Source organism: Mus caroli, unplaced genomic scaffold (genome assembly GCF_978045245.1).
Source record: "Mus caroli unplaced genomic scaffold, Mus_caroli_1 scaffold_3, whole genome shotgun sequence".
NCBI classification, from domain to species: domain Eukaryota; kingdom Metazoa; phylum Chordata; class Mammalia; order Rodentia; family Muridae; genus Mus; species Mus caroli.
In genome coordinates this window covers 77794016-77819318 of record NW_028227258.1, presented here as the reverse complement: position 1 = coordinate 77819318, position 25303 = coordinate 77794016, and the positions used below count along the sequence as shown (strand labels likewise).

The window sequence follows — 25303 nt, the reverse complement described above, 5'->3', positions numbered from 1 at the left end:
AAAGGGGAGACTGTATTTACCCAAGGGGAAAGGGAGGCAGGGCCTGCCTCTTTCTAATTGATCTTTAATCATTATATGAGCATATGTTTGAACAGGACGGGAATGTAGTGCATGTCATAAAAAGTCTATAAAATATTTTCTGTCTTGGGTCAAGTCCGTGGTGGGCCGAGTGCTCTGAATCACCCCTGCTCTTCTGTTGCTTGGCGTTGAGGCGCCCGCCTGTGCTGGCTCTGCTAAGGGTGAAATGGAGTGGAAATCTGGAACTGGAGGTCATATACAATCCAGGACAGTAACTCCCGCCCCCAGGAAGGAATCTGGAAATACTTGTTATGCTGTACTGAGTTTATAACTATAGTTCAAGAATACAGATGTGAAGGTTAAGCTCCATCTTAGAAGGAAAAACAAACAAACCAACCCTGAGCGGCGCGGTGGGGGGGGGGGCGCCGAGGGGCGGGGGGCGGGGCATAGATATGCAAACTGTCACAAGAACAACCTCTTATGTATATCCTAGCGTCTAGCCTAATCTTTAGAAGCTCGCGACTTCAAATGCTGTTAAATGTACTATCTAAAAAGCATTTGAGAGGTTGGGCCGTAACTTATCAGTTCAGCTGGACATTTATTCCCCAGAATCTCAAAATAAATAAACACGTCTCTCCCCTCACCCAGCCACCCCACACACTAGAATTAAAAAGCATTTGAATCTAACGCTATCTGTGCCCTAATTCGAATAAGGAGTTGCAGAAAATAAGTCAGTTGCTCCCTGGAATCGATTAGATTACAAATGGGAAAAGGTCTGGGGTTCGCGGAATGCTTTGCATCTGACAAGTATTTTTGAAACAAGCTTCCTCCCCACCCCCAATCCTTTACATCTTGACAGCAGCATGCAGTTTTTTCAACATCAATCAAAAAGCCCCGAAAGGCAACATCTCCGCCCTTTAATAAACCAGAAGTGCAGCGTGAGCTTGGCCAGAGGGTGAGCGTGAAAACTAATCGGACGGGAATCTAGCTGAGTAGTCCCTTCTAAGAGAAAGAACATTTTTTGTTTTTGTTTTTGAAAGAAAAAGAAATAGGAAGGGAGTGTAGTGGGGGGGGGAGGGGGAGGACGCCTTTCCAAGCTTTAAGATTATAGAGTAGCTTTCTACTCCAGGGTCAAATGACTTTGCAAGCGTTCCTTGCAGGTCAGGGTCTGCAGAGGGTCCGTGAGATTCTGGGAACAGTGCTGGCGGGCTGACAGCACCGAAAAGCCGCCCGCGCCCCTCACGCACCCACCCCCAGGGACACTTACCGCGACCCTTGCGGCTGCTGTTCGCACCCGGATCTCTGGCGGCCCCGGACCCCGGTGTCCCGGCTCCCGCCCCACGCGGTCTCACGGTCACACGGCTCGCTCGCGGGACGCGATCTGAGCGGCGGGCTCGGCAGAGAGGACAGACGCGAGGAGCGGAGCTGGCCTCGCGGGCCGCGCCGGGGCCTTCCCTCCGTGTCGTCTGTACCAAACAGCTCCTCTCTGGGTCACTTCCATTCTGTGCTCAGTCCCAGAGCGGCGAGACATCTGCTTTCCATAAGCCTCGCGCAGAGGCAAATCCTGGATTAGATGCCAGAGCCCACGGTACAGCTGATCCGCGCACAAAGAGCCGCGGACAAACACGCAAGTTGGTGCCCAGTTCCAGAACGATTCGGATGACTCGGGCGGCCGCAGCCGGGATGCGCCAATCCGCGGCTGGCTGGGTTTTCAGGTCTACTGCGGAAAACTCTCTCTCTCACACACACCCACCCGCCCGCCCACCCCACGAAAGCACGCTCTGTCCCTGCAGGGGAAGTGACTTCAGCTGTACCGGGCTGAGCGAGCTCGACGCAGCCTGCCTCCACCGCCGGGCGTTAGGTATTGAAAGCACACACTGCTGACCGTGAAAAGGGGAAAAGCTTTGCTTTAATTCCAATTCACGAGTCAGTTATGATACAGTCAGCGCTGAAAAGGACGAGGAAGTGCTGTCTTTGCAAATTGATTTTTCATTCTCCCAAACAGCTGGGCAAAATTGCTGCTTTCTCCGCCCCCCACCCCTCCCCTGTCCCTTCCTCACTTTGGAGTGCTTTCAACAGTCGCTGAGCGGCTCTCTCAAGTGCTCTACTGTGTTGGGCGGGTTATGCTAGGGAGACTTACCAGTTCCCAACCCTGAAAAATTACTGTCAAAGAAACACAGGGTGGGGTTGGGGAGAGCACAGATGGGGATTTTCAATCAGTCTAGAGTCCAAAGACAGCTCCCCACCCCCAACCCCCCACCTGCCGCCACCTCCCGGACAAACCTTTTAAATTTTGGGCTTCTGCAGGCTCTAGAACAAAGAGGCTGGGCACTAGCTGATCCTGAATGTGGCTTTAGGTGCAGAGCAGGAGCAATGAGGACAGATAGATGCTCTATGGTGGATGGCAAAGAAGTTAGGTCACCGTGCTTGTCATCGTGGGTAAACTGTGACCTTGGCATCTGACTAGAAACTAAAGGGACCCTCTGAGAGATTTGGAGCTGGCAAGTGATGTAATAAGATTTCCACCGCAGAAAGATAATTTCACAAGGCTACTCCAACCTCGAAAGGGGGTGGAGGTGAGTTTGAAATGAAGGGGAAAGACTCCAAAGACAACAAGAGAGAGGCTAAAATATAATGCCCAGTACAGGGGTGGGGCAAAAGTATCCTTACAGAGGTCATAGCCTCCTGTCTGCCTCCTGTCTGCCTCCTGTAGCAGGACAAGTAGAAGAAAATGAAAGAGGACGACCCAGGGAAGTCAGGAGTTGGGTTCAGAATGAGGTCACAGAATACAAATCAGCCACACAGATTTCTAAGGTATTTGGGACCTTCTGGTTAAGCAAGACAGGTCGGGCAGGTGTGTGGTTAGACGGCGAAGGTAAATACAGAGTAGAGAAAAAACGGTTTGTATTGGTGTGTTGCATCTGTCAAAACAAAGTACCTGGAAGTGAGGAGATTAAATAACAGAAATAAATTGCCTCACAGCCTGGGAGCCTGCAGCCAGTGTGATGGGAGGGGCTTACTCCAGGAAGGACCACTGGTTCCTTGGCTCGTGGCATTGTAAGCACTTATTTTCCCTGGCTCTCTCCTTGTGAGTCTCTGTGACCAGATGTCCGCCTCTTTTAGTAAAACGCTAGCCATATTAGGTTAGGGGCCCACCATACTCCAGAATTACTGCACTTCACTAATTACATCTGTCCTCAGGTGTCAGTCAGTTTTCTGTCACGATATCAAGATGCTTAAAATAATCAATTTAAAATGAGGGAAGGTTTCTCTTGGTTCTGTTTCAGAAACATGATGTTGGGAACATGACAAAGGAAACTGATTCACCGATGGTGGTCAGGAAACTAGGAGAGTGGCACGTTCAGACTGTGCTTCCAAAATTCCCTTCAAGGGCAGGGGCTGACAAGCGAACTCTGTTCTACCAGGCCCAGCTACACACTCCTGCACTTGACAGTAGTATTGCAGACTGGGGTGAGGCTAGGGGGACAAGCCTCCAACATACGGACATTTTGAGAAGTCTAAGATCTAACGGCACTTTACTTCTATCTTGTAATGGGAAATCACCTTCTTCCCATAAAAATGTCCCGTTCTGAAGTATGGGGGCACGGGTTAAGGCTTCAATGTAGGAATTTGGGGAAAACAATCGAACTCTTAAGATTCGCCCACTGTGAGCAGAGTCACATCAGAAGACAGAGAGGAGAAAAGCCACTGTGGGCGAGCAGGCAGCACCTTGGGTGCAAACGGTGAGAAAGAGGATCAGAAAATACAAGAGGGTTTTATTAAATTTCATACACACACACACACACACACACACCAACTTGTCTGATCATGTCTTCTATTTAACACTTCCTGGGAACATTTATTTTTTTGTTCCCCTAAAGTGTTTCTATTCTATATGAATCTATCACATACGACGTAATACGTGGGCAGAGGCTCAAAGTGCCAGCGGCTGCCATGAACACACACACAGCACAGGTTTGAGAGTCTCCCTGTTTAATTCTACTTACTTAGTCCTGATGCCAAGTCTGAAGGACAACAGCTGCCCCTCTTCTTCTAGACTCCTCCTTCCCCATGCTACCCTTCTGTCTTAGTGCCAACGCCCGTTGGGCCGTTGTTGTGAGATAGATGCCACTGTGACCTTTGGATCATCTTCAATATGATCCACAAAGCTTTGACACAGGTTAGAAAACAACAAACACATAGGAGGTAGAATTTAGTTCTGGTCTCTGTTTCTCTAAGACTTTCCATGTTATCTCACGGGGCTGTCAATAGAAGCCAGGGTCTTGTACACACTAGGCAGGTGCCCTACCATGAGGTGCAGCCCTAACTCTCCTCACACAGCTTTTCATTTGGAATTAGGGTGGGGAGGTGGGTAGGAATTGCTATATTGTCCAGTCTTGTCTCCAACCCACCCTGGCTCAAGCAATCCTCCTGCACCTCCCGAGTAGCTGGGACTCAGACATGTGCTACTGAGTCCAGCTCTTCAATCTTACACCTTACTCCAAAACAATACTTGTGGAGTTCTTTATTCCAAAAGCCATCATCGGAGGGTTAGCTGACCTCCTAGGGGGGACTCTCTAGTATTCAATTCATGACCAGAAGGGTGAAATTCTTTTGGGAATCATTGAGGAAGCTTGTGAAGTGGGAAGGGATGTTCTGAGAACCTTGGCAGGGACTGGCATTACAAGGCTATGGCAAGGTCAAGGTGAAACTTTCCTGCTGGTGTTCTTTGGTAGATCAGCTTGCTGACACCACTGCTCAGGAACTGGGGCCTGCTTCCTCACAGGCGGCTTTAATTTCACCTGCTTACATCTGCCCGGTATCTAAAATGTCAGATTAACAGAAAGACTAGTGCATAAAACAGCTGGAAAGAGCCTGTACCTTTTCTTTTGCCTCAGGGGTAGCCAGTGTTTGCTGTGCACACAGGCTGTGTACAACATCTTGGCACAGAAGGAGACAACACTGTTTCCTGTATCATGAGTCAGATGACTAATGGGGGCGGGAGTCAAAGTACACAGTTAACTATGAGTCTTTCCATAAAAGAGGCACTGCAATTGTTCTAAGGACTCACGGGAAATGTGTGTGTGCACGTGTGTGTGTGTGTGTGTGTGCATGAGTGCATGTGTATATGTATGTGTGTGCATGTGTGTATGCATCAGAGAGTCTGTATGAATTATGAGTGTGCATGCATGTGTATATGCATGTGTGTATACATGAGTATATGTATACATGTGTGTATGCATAAGTGTATGTATACATGTGTGTATGTGTGTATGCATGAGTGTGTATGCATGACTGTGTATGTATCTGTATGCGCTGGAATTAAACCGGGAGCCTTGAGCTTTTGGAGCAAGTGCTCCATTAGTGATCTCTACTCCCAGCCTGTCCATTCTCTGGAGAGTGAGAAAGCCTTGATGGAGAGAGGGAGGGAAAGTTCTAGTACTCAAAGAAGTCATCTGTTGGAAGATTGGAGGAAAAGCCAGGTGATGTTTTAGTGACATCATGTATGGCTCAAATCCTCAAAGACCACTGACTCGTTTTTAGCAGTGGCCTTTGACCCTGACTTCCTCCTATGCTACATGATTAAACTCTGCCTCCTTCATCTGCCTCCTTCGGTTTCAGCTCACACACCTTTTGTGATGTTAGTTCCTCCTGAGCCTGCTGCGGCCTTTCTTTTCTTTCCCCAAGTCTACATCCTAACCTTAATCCAAACATTGATTGTAGAGAAAGCCAGAACAAAATCCAAGTTCCCTTTTAGTTAACAGAACACACAATAGATACCAGCCTGGGCCTGGATACTACAATCACCACGTGATGGGGCGGGACAGGTGATTCACAGGCAGCATCAGAGTGTATAGCTCCACTTACCAGAAAGTGGGGGAAGAACCAATCCCCAAGCAAAAGCACCCAATGAGGCAACGTGTAAGAAAAGGGCTGCAGGAGTTTTAATCCCCAGTTGCCTCCCCAACTCTTCTTGCCAGACCCCTCCTCCTGCTACTCACTGTGGACTTTTTTTTTTTAAACATTAAAAGGGAGAGAACAGGAGAGATAAATTTACATCCACAAAAGGGAAAGATGTACAGTGATAACTTTCGAAAGAAAGGACCAGTGCCTCCTGTATTACTTTACTCCTAGCACACTAGGTGGGGCTGAGGACACAGCTGGACGTGGTCGCTACAGAGATGGACTTACAAGTAGCTTGTAGACTATTGGAGACTGAGATGCCCTTCTAACCCACTAACCTCGATTTTTAGAGGATGAGGGTTGCTGGGTCACCAGCCCTTCTGCTTACCCTGCTACTGACTTCAGGTCCTCTAACTATCACTTGCTCTTCCTTCCTCAAGGACCCTGCCCTCAAAAAACACACCCAGAAGTTTGGGGTGGCACTAGATCTGTGTACAGCTCTGAGCCCATAGTTGGTGTGGCCAACTATAAGTAGAAAAGGAGGCTCCCACCAGGGCCCAGTATTCTCAGAACGCCCATGTGGAAAGCAGGGATGCCTGCCCCTGCCCCACTCTCAGCTTTCTCCCAGCCTCAGTGACAGCTCAGACAATGACACCCTTGGTTTATTGCAAGTGCTGAGTGTGGGAAGACAGCTGCTTTTTAATGTCTTGTCACTATCTGTCCTCATCACATAGCCAACAGGGCTTCTGAGACTTCTGGGGTCACTGCTGCCTTATAGGGGTCTTTCCATTTTCTGTTGGTAATGTACCAGGAGTAATTAATATTTATGTTATGTCCCCAGTGTGCCCAGAACACAGAAAGGATCCAGAGATACAACAGCTAGCTAAGCCGAGGGTGGATTGAAAGAACTTTCATTCCTAAGAAAATGCCAATGGCTGCTATTTCATGTTCAAAAGACAGACACAAGAAAGGAGCTGTGAGCAGGGACGAGCCTGTGCTCTAAGACTCAGCAAGAACCATAAAGCTCACAGCCCTCATTCTGTTCCCTTGGCTCCAGAGGAAGAACCCGAGGGTCAGTGATACATAAAAAGGACTGGGCAGAACTGGGTACTCGGGAAATTCAATTTCCAGCACCTGGGGACCACCACGGGAGACGATAGTGAGGACTTCACTGGACTTCAGGAGCAGGCAGAGCCACACATACATTTTACTTGAAGCCCCTGTTCAGGAATCACCATGACCACAGTTTTAAACCTCCCTTGATTTCAGTAACCCATGGTTAACTGTGATCTACAGACATAAAATGGAAAGTTCTAGAAGCTGCCTGTAGGTGGAAATATCTATCATACTGCTTGCTCCTTTAACTGCTCCTTGGAATTCACTGTTGTACATTGCTCAATGTGCCTCATTAAGAAAGAAAAATTATGGTAGAAATGGTATGCAGAAAAGTCAGTGTATGCTCCCTCCACCTACAGGATCAGTGCTGTCTGCTGCCTGCAGCATCAGCTCTGTACTCCACATGCACATTGATGCTCTCCCTTACTTACAGCATCAATGTTGTCCCCACCTGAAGCATCAATGCTGTCCTCCACCTGCAGCATGTTGTCCTCCACCTGCAGCATCAGCTGCCTTCCAGCTGCAGCATCAATGCTGTCTTCCACCTGCAGCATCAGCTGTCCTCCACCTGCAACATCAATGCTGTCCTCCACCTGCACCATTGATGCTGTCTTCCCCCTGCAGCATCAGCTGTCCCTCCCCCTGCAGCATCAATGCTGTCCTCCACCTGCAGCATCAGTTGTCTTCCCCCTGCAGCATCAACTGTCCCTCCCCCTGCAGCATCAATGCTGTCCTCCACCTGCAGCATCAGTTGTCTTCCCCCTGCAGCATCAACTGTCCCTCCCCCTGCAGCATCAATGCTGTCCTCCACCTGCAGCATCAGTTGTCCTCCCCCTGCAGCATCAGCTGTCATCCACCTATAGCATCAATGCTGTCCTCCATCTGCAGCATCAGCTCTGTACTCCACATGCACATTAATGCTCTCCTTTATCTACAGCATCAGTGCTGTCTGCCACCTACAGCATCAGTGTGTGTGTGTGTGTGTGTGTGTGTGTGTGTGTGTGTGTGTGTGTGTGTATTGTGTGGGGGGGAACTAGGCAAGTTAAACTAGTTTGGGAAGCACAAGAGGGGCCTTTATGACACAAGGTTCTGAGCTAATTAACAACTTCAAAGTTCAGTTTAGTTGTAGGTTTGGGGAGTGGGTGAATGTGACTTAGTAGAACAGGGTGACCTAGCATGCAGGACATCCTGTGTGACACCCCAGCACAATACAACTAAACAAAACAGAAAACTCTATTCCACTCTTCTGGGAAGAGGGGAGAGTTAAGAGACTTCCCATAAGAATCTGTCCTTGGATATTTCTTGGCAGGGTATCTGTTATATTAAGGGTCACACATTGGCAATGGCCCCCGTGGGAGTAACAAGATTACAGACAGGCTTTGTGGGGCCAAGGTCTTCCACCTGCAGAGAATAGCCATCATTCTTGGAGATGACTTCTGTGCTGTTATCAAGAGGTGCACGTGTGCATGTGCGTGTGTGCGTGCATGCGTGTGCGTGTGTGATGTCAGGTATGGCTTCTCCATTCCCTGTGGGTTCTAGAGTCAAGAGTATGAGGACTGGCTGTGGGGTGTGCTGTCCCTTCATCTCAGCTTGTCAAGCACAGTGCTGGGAATTGCAGTGGAGAGTGGAGGAAACCCTTGTGGCAGTTAGATCCAGTTAGATCCTTGAAAGGCTGGGAGGGCAGAGGTGCCCCCAGAGTGTGACTTGAGGTGAAAGGCTGTCTAGGGGCTCCTCAGGGAAGGTGTCTGGTTTGCTTTCTGTCTTTTTTGTTAAGTCACTTTAATGTCCCTGGATGACAAAACAGGCTGTTTACTGAGTGTGGGTGAAGGTGTATGTATGCTAGTTTGAAGGTTAAACTCCGACCGGGACTATGAATAGTTCCAAATTGTGACTCCTCCCATTGCTCCGGTAAGAAGGTCCCAGGAGCACAAAGGTCATCAGGCCGTGTGTTCTTTTGATAAAAGGGACTGTCCACCATTTTTCTTGATCCCACTTTATTAGACCCTTGGCTTTAGGATCTAATTTTCTTAGGGTTTTCTACAGAAAGGGCCTGGTGAAGAAATGACTGCTCTTGTGGATCTTAGGAGGTGGTTGAGGCTGGGTTTTCTAAAGGACTGCTTTTCTGTGGTGTGGGTGTGGCCTTTACTTTTGATCCTCTGTCCTCCAGTGGCTCCTAGCTTCTACCCTGACCCTGCAGGATCAGGCTTCTACACTCAGAAATGATTTCAACCTGTTCTTTGTGGAAAATTTCCTAAACAAATTGTAGAAAGTTCCATCACAATGGAAGAAGGTGCAGGAAGGACCCCAGGACAAGCATTCTGAAGGCATCTATCTGTTTCCTATCTTTCCCATCTTCAAATAGCCCCAGGAGAGGCACGCCGTGATGACGAGGAACATGAGGGATCCGGAGGGAGTAAGGAACTTCCCAAGACACCCCACCATCAGTAGAAACTGGACACCTGAGATTAAGTTCAACTCTGTCTGAGGTATATACTAGATCCACCAGGTCTATCCATGGACCAAGAATTAGAACGACTGTAAAGACATTGCCTCATGGACAGACCAGATGACAATGGCTCACGGGACACATTTCATCCAGAGTTACCCACCTGCCAGCCAGCATGGTGTATGGACTAGATCACGACCTTGTACAGTTGACTGACTCGTTCCTCTCTCAAGAATTTTCAGGTAAGCCTGGATGCACTCTGCTGTAGTTAAGGCCAGTTCTGCCTCCCAGCCCCATGCTCCCAGAAATAAGACTCAGACTCAAAATATATTTACAAATACCCTGGCCATACAGCTAGACTCTACTCTGACTAGATCATAATGAAAGATACTCATTATTTTAACCTACATTTTGCCAGGAGGGTGGTTACCTGTGCTCAGTACCAACCATCCACATGGCCTTCTCAACTCTTTTCTGGCTCCTACTCCTGCCCCCTTCTCTCCCAGAATTCTTTCTCCTCCTGATGCCTCACCTCTATTTCTTAACTAAGTCACAGGCCATCAGCTTTGTAATGGACAGGTGAGGCATCTATAAATACACAAGATGATCTCTCAATAGCACTCAGTGAACTTAGCCTGTGGTTAGGACTATCACTGAATGCTGGTAGCTGGGCAAGGAGTTTATCACAGGGTTCTGTGTGCTGAGCAGTACACAACAGACTTTTTACTTGTAGACACACTTAAACCTCACAATGGTCCAGTCAGAAACTTTAGAAAAGTAGAAGATTTGCCCAATATTACACAAATAAAACAGAAGAGTTGACTAGGATGAGTCTACACCAAAGCTCTTGCTCTTAGCGTCATACCCTGGAGCTTCTGCCTCATCCTTCTGGGGTCACCCCACCAATTTGGCAGGGCTGTGCCCCAAGGACATACCCTTGGCTGTCCCCTCTTAGGACTAACCAAATTCTGTAGACTTGGGAACTGGTGCCCAGAGGCATTGTGCAACTTACACAAATATATGTAAGAGATGAAAATGAAGTGTAAATCCTTAGAGAGGTGTGATATGAGGTTTAGAATAAGATACACACACACACACAAATACACCCAGTCTTCTCTCTGTTTCTTGGCAAACAGTTCTTGAAACCATTGGGATGTACAAAATGAAAAGGTACTATGTCCTTGTGGGATATACAAAGGCTGAGGGCATCCCAGAAGCCTTGGGAAGGGGTCTGATTGTCAGGAGAGCTACTCTCCTGCTGCAGCACCAATGCCAACCTCCAGGAGGCAGAACATTTCTGGAGATTGATTCAGTCTCCAGTGGCAGTAATCTAACCAATCAAGCCTAGGCAATGAAGTCCACACACAACAAAACAAAGCCACCAATAACAACAAAAGTCACAGCACATCTGCTGAACAGGTGGAGGTGTCAAGAGGACCCCTTCCCTACCCCATCTCTATCCCATGCATCTTTTTATGTGACAGAGTGCTTATATTCCCCATTGTATCCTTTATGATAGATATGGCCACAGACATAAAAAGCATTCCCCCGGGTTCTGCAGGCCTTCTTTAACAACTCACTGAATTTGAGGGTAAAAGCCATAGAAGTTCCAAGTATAGCACCAAGCTAGACAGCTGCATGGCTCGTCACCAAACCTTCTTAGGATGCTGGGACTCCTGATTTACAGCTGATGGTCAGTAGCAAAAGAGACAACCAGGGCTGCAGTTAGCCCCTGAGGTGAGGCAATTTGGGGAACTTTGCTTTCAGAAATTGGAAAATACCTAGTCAGGTAGAAGTGTGGGAATGCAGTGCCCCCAACACACAGAATTTGCAGGGTGGGGCTACAAGGCAGGTGACACACACTCCTCCCTTTTGCACTGGTCCCATCCTGGGCAATCTGGGGCTCATTTTCTTTCCTTTACCAGCCTACTCCAAGGAGCAACTTAGTCCCCCCATACCACACCACACCACCCCCATCACCCCGGGTTCTCAGACCACTCCCTCAAGAGCCTGGCCTTGCTTGCAAACTGCTTTTAAATGCTGTGCTGCTTTTGGTCCAAATTGTCTTGAGAATTTGCTTTTGCATTCTCTTCTAACTCCACAGAAGGACGACACTTTCAGAGGTGCTGTATCCAGGTAAGCTACCAATCCCGACGACTGGGAGGAGCCAGAGACTTGCAAGACACAGCAACAATGGCCCATGCCTGTCAGCCTCATTCCTACAGCTCATCAGACCGCTAGCCACACCAAACACACAGTAAGGTCATGCACCCCCAGGTTCCGCAGAGGCACAGATACTGATCAAAGCTGCCATGGACAGATGGACGGATGGATGGATGGACGGATGGACCGTCCTCTCGCTCAGCGTGGGGGGGTTCTAAAGTGGTTTCTAGGGCAGTCTCCCTAGGGTTCCCTAAAGTCATCACTTTCATGAAGTGCCAGGACAGGTGTCTGTGCTAGGACAGGTGTCTACTGCCAAATGGGCTAAGGTGAGGAGCCCAGGCAGCCAGCCCCAGAAACCAGAACCAGGAACCACAAAGTATAGATTGCAGACATCTGTCCAAACTCCAGCAGACTCCCCCACTTCACAGTATCCTCTGAACTATCATAGCGGGAGGGGGTGGGGCAACCAGGGGCCCCTTCCAACCCCACCCCCACCTCCCCCAGGCTTTTCACTCCAGTAATCAAGAACAAACTCTCTATTTGCCCGCCCGCCCTGAGCTGTTCCTTACTGCACATACCTTTGAGCAGTTTTATGGGGCAGTTAAACTTTACAGCAGCTTGCTGCCTCACAACCATTCCCACATTTCTGAATGGATCTGTTTATGACAAGTCCACTACCCCTTCCCTTTGAAAATAATAAAATATAGTAGATCTCCCAAAAGGGGGTCGACCAGGGTGCACAGGATACAGAAACCCCACTGCGGCTGATGTAAGCTGTGAACAACAGCCCGGCAGCCGGAGTGTGGGACGTGGTCTGGGGCGGGGGATGGGAAAGTCTTCAGCTCAGCCCCATGCTGCTCTCTTTCTCCTTCCTCACCTGGGTGGACCAGTCTCCTACAAGGTTCCCAGGCAGGTCTGAGATACTTGTCTCTCTCCCTGTCTTTGCAGACAAGAACTGAAACCCCACAGAAAAAAATGCTAGCAACCAGATCACACATAGCTTGCTCCCCTCCGGGCCCAAGATTAACCAGCCATCCCAGAGAAAGACTCATCACACACATAGACGTTCTTACCTGGGTTCCATAATGGCCACTCCTGGGCATCAGAGACCAGCCCAGCCTCCTCAGCACAAGGAGCTCAGCTCCCTTTAGCCCTCAGACAAATGAGCCCATTATAGTCCTCAGGCTGTGAGTTAAAGGGTGGCCCTTACAAAAAATATAAACAGCTTGTCAGCACAGGCCAAGGGGAGGGAGGGGCTGTGGTATCAAGGGACAATGGGAGCCAATGATCAGCCTCTTTGAGCTCTGTTTGCTTAAGATATTGTGTTTCACCCTGAAGCAGGGGAGACAGGGAGTGGGTAGCACTGGGCAGGAAGGGCAATGCCTTTTTTTTTTTAATTGAGGTTCTCTTTGCTTCTGACCTTTGCTTGAACAACTGTCTTCACAGGCCTAGCCTAATGAACGCCCACAAGTATGGAACCCACCCACCTGCTGTCTGCCTTCTGCCTTTCCTATTCTCAATGCCCAAAATGACAGCTCCTGTGTCCACTTCATGATACACTGGTGTCCTGGGTCTCAGTTTCTAAGTACCCAGAAGAAAGCTTGAGCTATGAGCGCTACCTAAGCACACAGTCCACATCCACACAGATTAGGCTCCACATCAGGGAAGGCCTGGCTGCTATAGCTGAGGTAGGGGGTGGGGCTGAACAAAATCTCCCTACCTCAGCCCCTTATCAGCTCAGGGGGAGGCTGGACCCGGTAGAGAGCATCTCGGAAGTCTAAAGTCTCCAGAGGGACACAATCAAGCTCTGGATGACACAGTCACGAAGCCTTACAGTGCAATTCCAAAGGCTCTCCTGTGTGTCCTCTCTTCCCACAGAGGCTGAAGCCCCTATGATGGGAGCAGTAGCTCAGGGCTGGCAGCTCATTGTGCTGAGTCTCTAATCTCACAGCCTCCTGAGGTCGGGGGCTAGAGGGTGCTAGAAATGTCAAGGAAGGAGATAGAGCTCACATGGGGGTCATGTAGGAGCCAAGTACTTCTCAGAGGGAATGCCAACAGACACTTACAGGAGAGAGAGAGAGAGAGAGAGAGAGAGAGAGAGAGAGAGAGAGAGAGAGACGTTGTGGAGGTGACATCTCTTGTCCCATCAAGGAACAAGCCCCATCAGAATGGACAGTTCTCAGATACAGCTCCCTTCCTCTTTCATGGCACAGTGCACATCCACCACGTCCTGGCCATGCCCTGTGTTCATCTCCTGCGGCCTCCAGCACATGCATGCCTGCCATTTCTCTGCTTAACCCAAAGACAGGGGCCGCAGAGGTAGCCCAGGCTCCTTTCATTGAAACGGAAGGTTAGCTGGCATCTTCGAGTAGTGCTTGGCTCCCATCCGGGTACAGTCCTCTGCTCTTCAGCTGTTACTCGTGCCCTTTGGTGATGAAGGAAGCCCCGACTCTAGGCCAAGGCATCAGAAGTTCTGGTGAATCACTGATAAAGCCAGCAGTTTCTGAGCAGGCCTCTGGGCAGGTATCCCATCAGGTCACTGTGCTCGGTTTCTCACTGCTGCGACAAAGTCTTGGACACTAAGGACTTAAGGAAGTGATTATTTTGCCACATAGTTTCAGAAGAGTCATGGGCCATGAAGGGCAGACCATCAAAGTGACAGGAACACATGGCTGCCCAGCTCATGGTCTATGGGAAGCCCAAAGAGAGGAAGGGACCAAGGACTGGATATAATCTTCAACATTTGACCCTGCCTAGGCCTATTCTCCCAAGATAGTACCAATAGTTGGGGTCAAACACAGGAGCCTGTGACAGGTGCCTCGTACTAAAACCATAATATCCACGCAGCTCTGTGTCCTAGTCAGACTTCAGTGCCAACTTACATAACCAAGAATCACGTGGGGAAGGGCAAGCTTCAGTGGTCCAGGTCAGGCTAGCCAGCTGGCACATCTGTGGGGAATACTTCTGATTGCTAATCGATGGGGGAAGGTTTAACCCATTGTGGGCTGCGCCTCCCCTGGGTCCTGGGTTGTGAAAGAAGGCTAGCTGAGCTTGATTCAAAGGAACTGTCAGTAAGCAACCCTCCTCTGTGACCTCTGCTGCAGGTTCCTGCCCCGAGTTCCTGCTCTGACTTCCCTCAGTGACGGGGGGTTGACCTGGAGAGTATACTATGAAATAAACTCTTTCCTCCCACAAGTGGATTCTGCTCACGGGGTTTCTCACAGCAAGGTAGAATGGTGGGTGTCAAACATCATCAGGCCTCCTGAGGGAGGGAGGTCAAAGGTTACCTGCACTGTAACCTTTGGCATCTCATTGTTTCCCAGGGAAGGCCTCCACAAACAGAGGCAAGAAGAGCTTGTGGGCAGGAACTCTAGAGCTGAAACAGCCAAAGTCTAACCCTTTAGCAGGCTCTGCTCTTCCGCTCCAGCACTGGGGGTGTGGGGGTGCGGGTAGATGCTAAGGAAAATGGATACCACATATTTTCTCTCATTTGTGGACTCTAGATATGACTTTCTCTGTGTATGTGTCTCTCTGTCTCTGGTTGTCTTTCCCGCTTTCCCTGTGGAAGGTGTGTGTGTGTGTGTGTGTGTGTGTGTGTGCGCGTGCGCGTGCGCACGCACGTATGAGTTGTATGAATGTGTTAGTGTGAATATATGTGTGAGTTGTGTGAGTGTGAGAGTATGTGTGCATGCACACACACACACAACTCTCTCTTTCACACACACAGAAGTGATAAAAGTAGAAGGGAGCCATGAGAGGAGGGAGAGAGCTTAAGGGAGTTGAGGAGGGAAGGGAGAAATTAAAGTGTGACGAGAGTGGGATCGGGGACTACTCAGGGCAAGCAAGCAGAAAGGAACTTGTCACGAGCTTGGATTTTTTTCAATTACTTTTAGTTGTACGTATGTGGGGAGACTGGGTTTGCATAGTTGAGTGTGACCTCAGAGGTTAAAGGCCATGGGTCCCACCAGCACTGGAGTTCCCAGTGATTGTGAGCCACTTGACATGGATGCTGGGAACTGAAGCTAGGTCCTCCGAGAGAACAGGAAATGCTCTTAACTGCCGAATCACGTCTCCAGCCTTCAGACTGAGCCTTTGATTTATTACCGGATTGCACGTTATATACGTATGCTCAGTACTTTACAGATGGATTTAAACTAAATTTCATTTTGAAAAAAACAAAACAAAACTGTGTTGCTTGAGATTGGACCCAGGCTCCACCCCCCCGGACAAATATTCTGCCACCCATAATTATTCACAAACTCTCCCTGCCCCTGTGTACCATGCACACTATTTCAGTAATACGCCAGTTAGAACCAGTCAGCCTATTTCCTGGGCCACACACATGCTCCTTTGCTAATGGAGGAAATGAATCTGCACACTCCCATCTCCTTGTTTCCAGGTCTTCACTACAGTTTTTATTTACTTATTTTACTCAAACCCCAAAGCCACAGTATCAGCTTCAGTGTCAGTTACTACTGGGTCGTTGACAGAATATCTGAGCAAACAAGCTAAGGAAGGAAGCCTTCCTGGGCTCGCTGCTTGGGAGGCTCTCAATCCCTTACACAGAGAGGGTTCCGCAGAAGCTGCTCAATCTCCTATAGTGAGTGTGTCTCAGAGCTGTCTACCTTGCTCTACTACTTCTATGTCAACTTGACACAAGCTAAAGTCTTCTGAGAGGAGGGAGCCTCAACCGAGAAAATGCCTCCATAAGATCAGGCTGCAGTCAAGCCTGTTGCTCATTTTCTTAGTGATTGATGTGTGTGGGGCCCAACCCATTGTGGGTGGTGTTATCCCTAAGCTGGTGGTTCTGGGTGGTATAAGAAAGAAGGCTGAGCAAGCCACGAGGGAGCAAGACAATAGGCAGCACTCCTCCATGTCTCTGCATCAGCTGCTGCCTCCAGGTTCCTGCCCTGCTTGAGTTCCTGCCCTCACTGCTTTTGTTGATGAACTGTTCCATGGAAATGAGAGGGAAACAAACTCTTTCCTCCCCAACTTGCTTTTGGTCATGGTGTTTTGTTACAGCAATAGTCACCCTAACCAAGACAATCGCCACAGAACAGGAAGCAGAAAACTAGGCCAGAACCAGGGGCCACATAGAACCTTCAAAGGCCGGTGACCAACTTCTGCCAGCCAAGCACCATCTCGCAAATGACCCAGGGCCCCTAGCCCCCTCCAAAGCACTAGCAAGTTGGGGAGCAGACATTCATTATGAACCTCAAGCATGAATCGTGAGAATACAACATGAACCTTCAGGAAAATTCCAGAATCAGAGAGTAAGCGTTTATGGAAGCTTACCTGGTATCACAAGAATCAAGTAATATTCTAGTTAGAGAAAACGGCCGGCACAAGGACAATCACTCGTGAGGAAATAATTGCAGATGAAATGAACTCGAGGGAGCAGCAGTGAGATTGGAGGGACGGCCCAGCTTAGGAAAAGGCTTTTCCTGGTTATAAGACTTAGAGTTTCAGAAATAAAAGTGTGCCTTTTCTGTGGGTGAAGGGGTCCTTAGTGTGAATAGTGTGAATAGGACACAGGAGTGCACCAGGAAGATTATAGATTCTGAACACAAAGGAGGGATGCCAATCACCCTACGCCATGGATGCCTTCGAGCACCAGGTTAACCCCATCGTGGAAACTGGGCAATGGGGTGGACACAAAGGCCGATGGGCTGGTGAGTGTTGCGGGTGACTGTGATATTACAGAAAGGGATCAGGGTAAAGTGCAGGCACAGAGCTCATTTATCTCACCCTCTTCAAACCATCCTGGGGCTGCTAGCCATTCTCCACCCTAGCATAGAATTCTGGGCAGAGCTCCAATATCTTAAGTCTATTTTAGGTTTCTAGAAGTCTCCTGAACATTTTAAACTCTAAAGAGCAGAATCTCATTTTGGTATTTTAAATGCCTTCTATGATCAAAAAAAAAAAAAAAAACCAATAAAAGAAGTTGACAAATGTGATTTTTAATAAAATTAAATGTTTGCCCATTAAAGACATTGGCAAGAAAAATAAAATGAAAAGGCAAGTCACAGATTGAGAAGACTATTAGGGACGTTCAGAATCACTTTGTTCAATAAGATAAATTTGAAGAAATAGGCTGCTGGGTGTGGTGGTCCACACCTTTAATATCACCATTCAGAAGACAGAGACAGGTGGATGTCTGTGACTCTGAGGCCACCCTGGTCTATATAGTGTGAGTCCCAGGATAGCCAGAGCTACTCAAGGACACCCTGTCTCAGAGCAGGAGTGGAGGGCAATATTTGAACAAGTGTTGCACGAAAGAAAATATACACACATCCAAAAAGATACATGATAAAATACTTATTAATCATTACCATAAAAAATCAAAAGTCATTACACCCACAGAATGGCTAAAACTCAAAAGCCTAACAGTGCCAAGACCTGGCAAAGATGTGGGCAGCTGGAATTCTTCCATGTGGCCAGGGTACGTAGCGTGGCATACCCACCTAAGGAATGACACTTGGAGAGTGTTTTATAAAGGTAAGCAGCCCGAAACCTAGCAGTGTCACTTCTATCCAATTAATTAAGATAAATGAAAACATGTCTTGATTGTTCTTAGATGTGTTAATAATAACCCAATCTGGAAGTAAGAGACTAATGCAAAAAAAAAATCATATATCCACACTCAGGAATAAAGCTAAGCTACTGATACATACACTGGAAACACAGCCGGAGGGAGACACAGCTGGAAACACAGCTCCCAGGCAAGCCGAGCAAAGGAGATGGCCACAAGACTGGCTGCCATGATAGAAGAGAACCTAAGCAGATGATAACTGGCTGGTCGCACAGGCCAGTGGTACGGTGCTTGACCAACATTCACAAAACCTTGGGATCCATCCTCAACCCAGTAACAGACAGACAACAAAGTCAGACACGGCAGAACACACCTGTAGCCCCAGGTACCTGGAGAGGCTAAGACAGAAGGCTCACTGCAGCCTGGACATTCAAGGCTAGCCTGGTCAACACAAATCGAGTCTGTCAAAAGCAAAGCAGTCGACAGTGGCAGAAGACACCGGCCAGTGATTCTGAGCGCAGAGGCAGGAGTGATGGATGAACGTGATGAAAATGGGTGTGGTATATATTTTTCAACACTTAGGAACTGTGGACTGAAAACAACTGTACTTGATACCCTGTAAGTTCTAGAGCCACCTAGATGTAGAACATTCCATCCAAGCTAATAACAGCTTCATCCTCTCACCCAACTGGGCTGTCTTCCTTCAGCTCTTATAGGCTTGCAGCCTGAGTAGAGAGAGGGGAAGGCTGACCTTTTCTCTTTTATATCCTCCTTCTCCTTCCAATCCTGGAGTTGGCCTATGAGAGAGAGAGATTTATTATGCCCTTGGGTACCAATAAAATAGGATGTTTGTTGGTTCAGGACTTGGCATATAGTCTCCTGACCATCTGTGGGGCATTGCAAATGGCCCTGCTTTCAACCTCCTGCAGAGGTACCTGTGATGTACTCTCCATGTCTCTGGCTGACATGGACCCTCGGTGTCTGGACCTCCAGGAGTCTGCCTCATATAGAACTAGTCTTTGTCAGATCCAGTCACCCTCCTTTCAGCCCTCTTGAGTTAGACCGTTGCCATGGCACCTATTAGATCCACAGGGGAGGTTTGCTTCGCCTCTGATAAACTCCGCCTTCTTGATCTACAGCTGGAATATGATGGACGTGATGACATGATGGAGGTGATGACTCCTGGACTAGCCTTCTCCTCTCCCTCCCTTTCTTCCTCTCTTGGCAGCCATTTGCTCTGGTGACCTCCAGAATGAGTACCAAGGTCTCCCAGTGGTCTTCTTGATTTCTCCCTTGTCACTGGGTGGGGAGAATGCATCCCTTCTATCAGAGTTAAGACAGACACACATAGGCACCCTTTCCAAGAAGTCTTCAAGGTAAGTAATATGTTTAGAGTCATAAAAGTGTTACACTCCTCAACTAAGTCCTTTAAGGTGGACTTCTCTTTGCCTGCAGGATGAGGGGAGATGGCACCTGTTTTCCCTCCACCTTAGAGCCCTCGGTTTACAGGGGAAATCATTCTGCATTATACTAGTGTCTCTGTGTGCACATTGGCATGTGCACGTGTGTGCATGTAGGTACACATGTGTGCACATGTGTGTGTATGAAGGTCAGAGGTCAATGTTAGGTGTCCTCCTCAGTTGTGCCTCCCAGATGCTGCCTCAGACTAAGGTTGGACTTCTCACCACAGCAATGATGAAATTTGCGGGTAAATCATTCCATTAAGAGGCCCACAACACTAACCTAAAACCACTTGTGAGCCCTACCTTCCAGTGCCACTGTGGAATCTAAGCTTTAACAGCTGGGCTTTTGCAGGGACATTTGAGACCCAGCCTCCAGAGACCAAGAGGTCTGTGATTCGTCACTGTTAGGTACAGATGAACACATTTCTGATACGTCATGAAAACGTCATTCAACACTCTGATTTCCAAGCCATCACGTGCATTTATAATGTGACACAGTGGCTGTGACACCGTGACAGATCTTCAGAGTTCTCTTTATACAAGAGGTCCCCCTACCCCCTCTCAACATATGTTCTATGACCACGATTTGAAATTTTAACATTGGAATCTCCTTTAAGGTACTTGAGTACCGTCTACTGTTTTGTGGTGAGGGGGTTATACTGGACATTACTATCTCCTGGAGAGTATAGATGATGGCATCATTCTGTCCTGACAAGGCTGATGGAGTGTGCTTCCTTACCCTGACTTTCCTGTGCACATAAAGCTTGCTTTCTCCCGTCCTCTCCCGTCTGGCCATTCACTACCATATGGAAGAGCAGTCCTTTGGCTATGGAGACAGAGGAAGTGTGGCCTGAGGGCATGAAATAATGGCTCAGCTCAGGCTTGGGAACTCTGTATTTCTTTCAGGCCTTGACAATACTTGGCAATAGGTGCCCAGGCATGCTGGCTGGCGTCTGAAGTCCTGGGTAACTTTAGGAGATTCTGTCCCTGGAGCTCCAGTAAGTATTCTCCCTGAGTGAGTCCCATGCGGGGCGAGGTGCTTCCAGCTCTGTCAGAAGGGTGAAGCAGTTCAGCTCCCCAGGTTTGTCCAGCATTTAAGAACTGTGCCCTGAGAACTCCTCCTGCTTTCTTTTGAACACTCTCTAGACATTCACACCCTTGCTCTGCTTCCACTGGTGACTCAGTCACATAATGTTAAGGCCAAATGTAATCTAAGAGGCCATTACATCACAGGTAGATAGCCTGAGACCCAAGGTCATGGAAAAACCCAGTTCTCACACTCCACCATGCTGCATATATTCCCGCAGACTGACCCTGGGTTTCCCACCCTTGGCACTATTGATATGTTGGGGCAAATAATCCTTTGTTTAAGGCTGTTGTGGGCACTGTAGAAGGTTAAGTAGTATCTCTGGCTTCTTCTCTTTCAATTGCTGTAGTTCTTCCCACTTGATAGCCCCAAATATCTCCAGATGTTGCCAGATGTGTATGGATGACAAATTACTGCTCGCTGAGCATCACTAGTCTGGCAGTTCCTTGGACCTCTGTCCATGGAAAGGTTAAGTTTGATGACCAAAACCTGTGCACATTCATGTCTTCTAGTCAGTGCCTAACCAGACCCAGTGTTTGTCATCAGACTCGTCCTGAATGGGATCTTGTTGTGATTAACTGGCTCCTAGGAACCATGAAATCACCTTCTGGTTCTGCAGTTCTCCTTGTGGAGTTTCCTATGTGCCTGTGTATGCTTGCATGCACGTGTGTGTGTGTGTGTGTTGTTGTTGTTGTTGATGTTGTTGTTTCTCCAAGCCCTTCCCATTACTGACAAACTCATCCCAGGATGGTCCCTACTGGTAAGTAACACTGCTAGGGATGAATAGAATGTCGCTGCCTAGTGTTGGCTCATCAACCCTTCAATATAGCTTTCCCTTGGCTCTTTTTCTGCAGCATTGAGTATGGGACTCAGGGTCTTTTATGAGTGGGGCAGTTGCTCTGCCACTGCGCTCTGTCCCCAGCCTTGGCCTGGCTCTGTTCAAACTGGAAGGCATAGCTGTGTAGACCCCAGCCGTGACCATCACTGCAGACAGAAAGGGCAGATGCTGATGCTGGGAAACACTCCCCCCCCCCTACACACACACCCAGGCTGTGCTCTCTGAGGTAGAACCCACCAGTTTGTATGGAGGAGGCTACGCACAACACAGTCAAGCCAAGGAAGTTTTAAAGGCTCTAAGGTCAAGGTTATTTTGTTTAATTTAAGTAAGCTTAGAAGTGAGAGAACAGAGCCAAAAGCCAGCGAACAATGTGAGACCTCCGAGTCAGTGTCCGCAGGTCTCCATTCTCCACATCCTCCTTGCTAAGGACTGAACGTTGCTGTTTCTGTCAGCTCATGCGTGCTGCAACCTAAGCCCTGGGGAGGCTGTATTTAGAGAAGTCCTTGAGTAAAATGAGGTCTGAGGGTAAGACTCCAATCCAGTGGGATTAGTGTCCTTCTAAGAAGGGACATCAGAGAGCTTGACACTTTCCCTGGGTCTCTGCCATCCCCATCCCTGCCCCCATCCTTCTGTCCCTTCTTCCCTCTTCTTTCCTCCAGAGCAGGAAACACCAGAGGAAAGGCTCCATGAGCACACAGTGGGAAAGGAAAGCCAAGTGTGGCCACAGCAAGCCAGAAAGGCCATCCTCTCCAGACAGCCCACAGGAACCCTGACCCCAGACTTCAGCTGCCAGAACTCGGAGTAAGTAAATGTGTGTCGTTAGGTCACCTGGCCTGTGGTGCCACAGAACACCTGCTTCTGGTGGGCAGTCACCAGCCTTAGCATTTCATAGAAAGAGCTTGTTTTCAGTATTTAGGGTACAAATGTAGAATACCCATTTAATGACCTTCTGTAGGTCTCCTCAAGTCTATTAGATGTCTCAGAATAGTTTAACTCTTGTGCTTTATTACAAAGGAAAGCTTATCACTTACATTCTGCCCAGGCACACCGGCTTCCTCTGTCACTTGTTTCCACAGTATCCTGTGGCCGCCGGTCAGCACATTTATTTTGTTTATTTATTGAGGTGCTGAAGATTAAAGCCGGAGTTTCATACATTTCTGGAAAGCGCCAGGCCACAGACCTGAACTCCCAGCCCTGGTGTAGTTCTCTCCTTCACGCCAGCTGACTCACTCATCCCCATAACAACCATAAGGGATGTATACCTCTTATGGATAAAGAGGCCAGCATCATGTGGAGCTACAGAGGGCAGGTGCCCTTGAACCGGTGCAGTGGCCTCCAGGGTCTCCCACCTCCGTGACATCGCACAACTCTCCTGACCCCTTGTGGACAGTTGAATAGTTAGGAAGTCTTTATCCACCATGTCCAAGTTCTATAATCTCAAAGCTTCTCTAGCATCCCCAGAACCCATAATAACTGGCTATGGCTTCAGGGGCTGCCCATCTCCTGCACAGCGCTCCCCTCTTTCTACGTAGCTTCTGCTGCTGAGCCAAAGGCCTCCTTCCTTACTTCCTCCTGCCACTCACTTATCAGCCATCCATTGGCTTCAGCTTTCTTACCTGTAAAATGGGCTGCTCAGAACACTGTATATTAAAGAAGACTTTAATATACGGAGTCACTTAAAGATGCTTCAGTCATCACGGACTGCGCCACAGTGCTTTAATCAGTGCAAGACCCGGGACCAGGGAAATGGCTCAGTGGTTAAGCCCTTGCTCATGAGGGAGTCGGGGTGGGGGCTCCCGAGGGGCAGTGCTATATAATATGTCTGGGTGAGACTACAATTTCAAAAGTTTGCCTTTTGGAGACTACCAGTCCTGATAACGAAGTTATAGTGCCAGGGAGCTGTGGCTGTGCTCCTGGCTGTGTGCCAATTATCTGTCTAGCCCCAGGCTGCCTCGAGCCTCCAGGTCCTGACAGGAATAACAACAGCCCTCATCCCAGGAAAGGTTAAAAAAAAAATGAACGAGGCAGCACATGACCTGTGCTACAACACCGCACAAGAGAAAACCCTGTTACTCAAAGCCAAATTATTAAAACATGAGGCCCAAATGGGTGAGGCTAATGAGACTCTTAACGTCTTGGGGGCCAATCGCTCCTGTGTCTCACAGAGGCGAGATTGCCTGGTGATCCTTCAGCTCTCTAAAGACAAAAGACCCATCTTACTCCTGGAGGGGTTTGATGGGAACTGAAGGTAGCTGTCACCCCTCACCTACCTGCAGGCGACTGACCGGAGAGCTCAATGGTTAGAGAGAACACCAGGCTGGAGTCCTCTCCCCATCAGCCATATGGAATCAGCAATTTAAAGAAACCTCACAAGTAGGTAGTTCTGAAAGCAGATCCTTGACCCAGCATGGCTGGATGGCTGCCTTCAGGTCCCTATTTTGAGTGCTTGCAGGCAGCTTCAAGTCACAGTCCAGATACCACTGCCACATCTTACCATAGATCAGTATTCCTTTAAAAACTCTTGGGAGTGGGAGTGGGGGTGGAGGAATTGCTCAGTGGTTAGAGCACTTGTCGCTCTCTTAGAGGCCTGGCGTTCAGTTCTCAGTATCGATATGGCAGTTCACAACTTGTAACTCCAGTTCTGGGGGATCCAATGCCCTCTGAGGGCACCAGATACGTGTGCTGAACTTACATACATGAAGGCAAAACATTCATTCGCATAAAATAAACCTGAAAAACAAAACAACAACAAACCCCCACTTCCCAGATGTCAAACCCTTCCTCAATGAGACTACAGTCTCTGTCCAAACTCAGCACATAAAACAAACAAACAAGCAAAACGTTGCCACTGTGCTAAAAGAGACTTAAGCTCCATTTTCTGTAAAAATCAAAATAAGAGAGACCAGCAAGTGTAGACCAAGGCACAGCGATTCCCGAGGTGAGCTCTTTTGTCAGAGGCAAATGGATGACGGAGAAGAAGAGTTGGAGAAGCAAGTCTGAGAAACTAAGAACTCTTCACAGAGCCTCTGATGTGTCTTTGTATCAGGAGCTACCAAGAGAGGGGCATATACACTGCAAGGTGCTATATTTCTTTGGCCAAGAATTGTACCCCCACCCCACCCCCACCCCACCCCCACCCTACCCCCACCCCACCCCCACCCCACCCCCACCCCACCCCTCTCTTCTACTCCAGATAACCTTTCAATAAATTGAAGCCAAGAAATCAGCATCTCTCTCCAGGAACTACAGAAATGGCCATTAGCATATCTATCTTTCTACAGAACAGGTCTTTGTGCCTGCTATCAACTACACAAAGACAGTTTTTCCTCTTCCAGTAAGTAGTAGCCAGGAAGCCAGCAGAAGGCTCTGGAGCCTTTTTTCTTACTCAAGATCACCTCGGGGTTTAAAAATAGCTTTGTCCTCTTGGGTAAATGCCAGGCGAAGGGTTAATCTTTAACAAGTAAAGTGGCTGGTCTATGGAGTTTGGCCTGGTCTGAAACGGCAGGGCTGTGGTGCCCATCACCCACGGCAGTAACAGAGAGGTATGAATGAGTGTGGGTCAGGGTGACGCCCAGCGGAGCGTTAAGGTCACAGCCTCACAGAGGCTGCCAGGGAAAGCTGTCTTCTTCGGGGGCTTGACTGGGTACACTGATTTTATCAGCTATTGCCCTTCTTCCAGAATCCCCTTCCCTTCTTTGCAGTACTGGAGCTTGAAGCCTGGGTCCTTGTCACACTC

The 25303-nt window shown here is 48.5% G+C and overlaps 1 protein-coding gene across 6 annotated transcripts in view; it reads right to left on the bottom strand.

Annotated features, from left to right (window-relative positions):
• Positions 1-25303, bottom strand: part of Trim2 (tripartite motif containing 2) — a 141559-nt gene that overhangs the window by 94977 nt on the left and 21279 nt on the right. The window contains exon 1 of one of the 6 annotated variants that reach the window (XM_021158167.2): positions 12721-12739. The exons of 4 other annotated variants lie outside the window; for them this stretch is intronic. The gene's annotated coding sequence lies outside the window, so the exon portion shown is untranslated. Of the gene's footprint in view, positions 1-1285; positions 1754-12720; positions 12740-25303 lie in introns of those variants that run through there. One more of the 6 variants, XM_021158169.3, reaches the window with a different exon arrangement.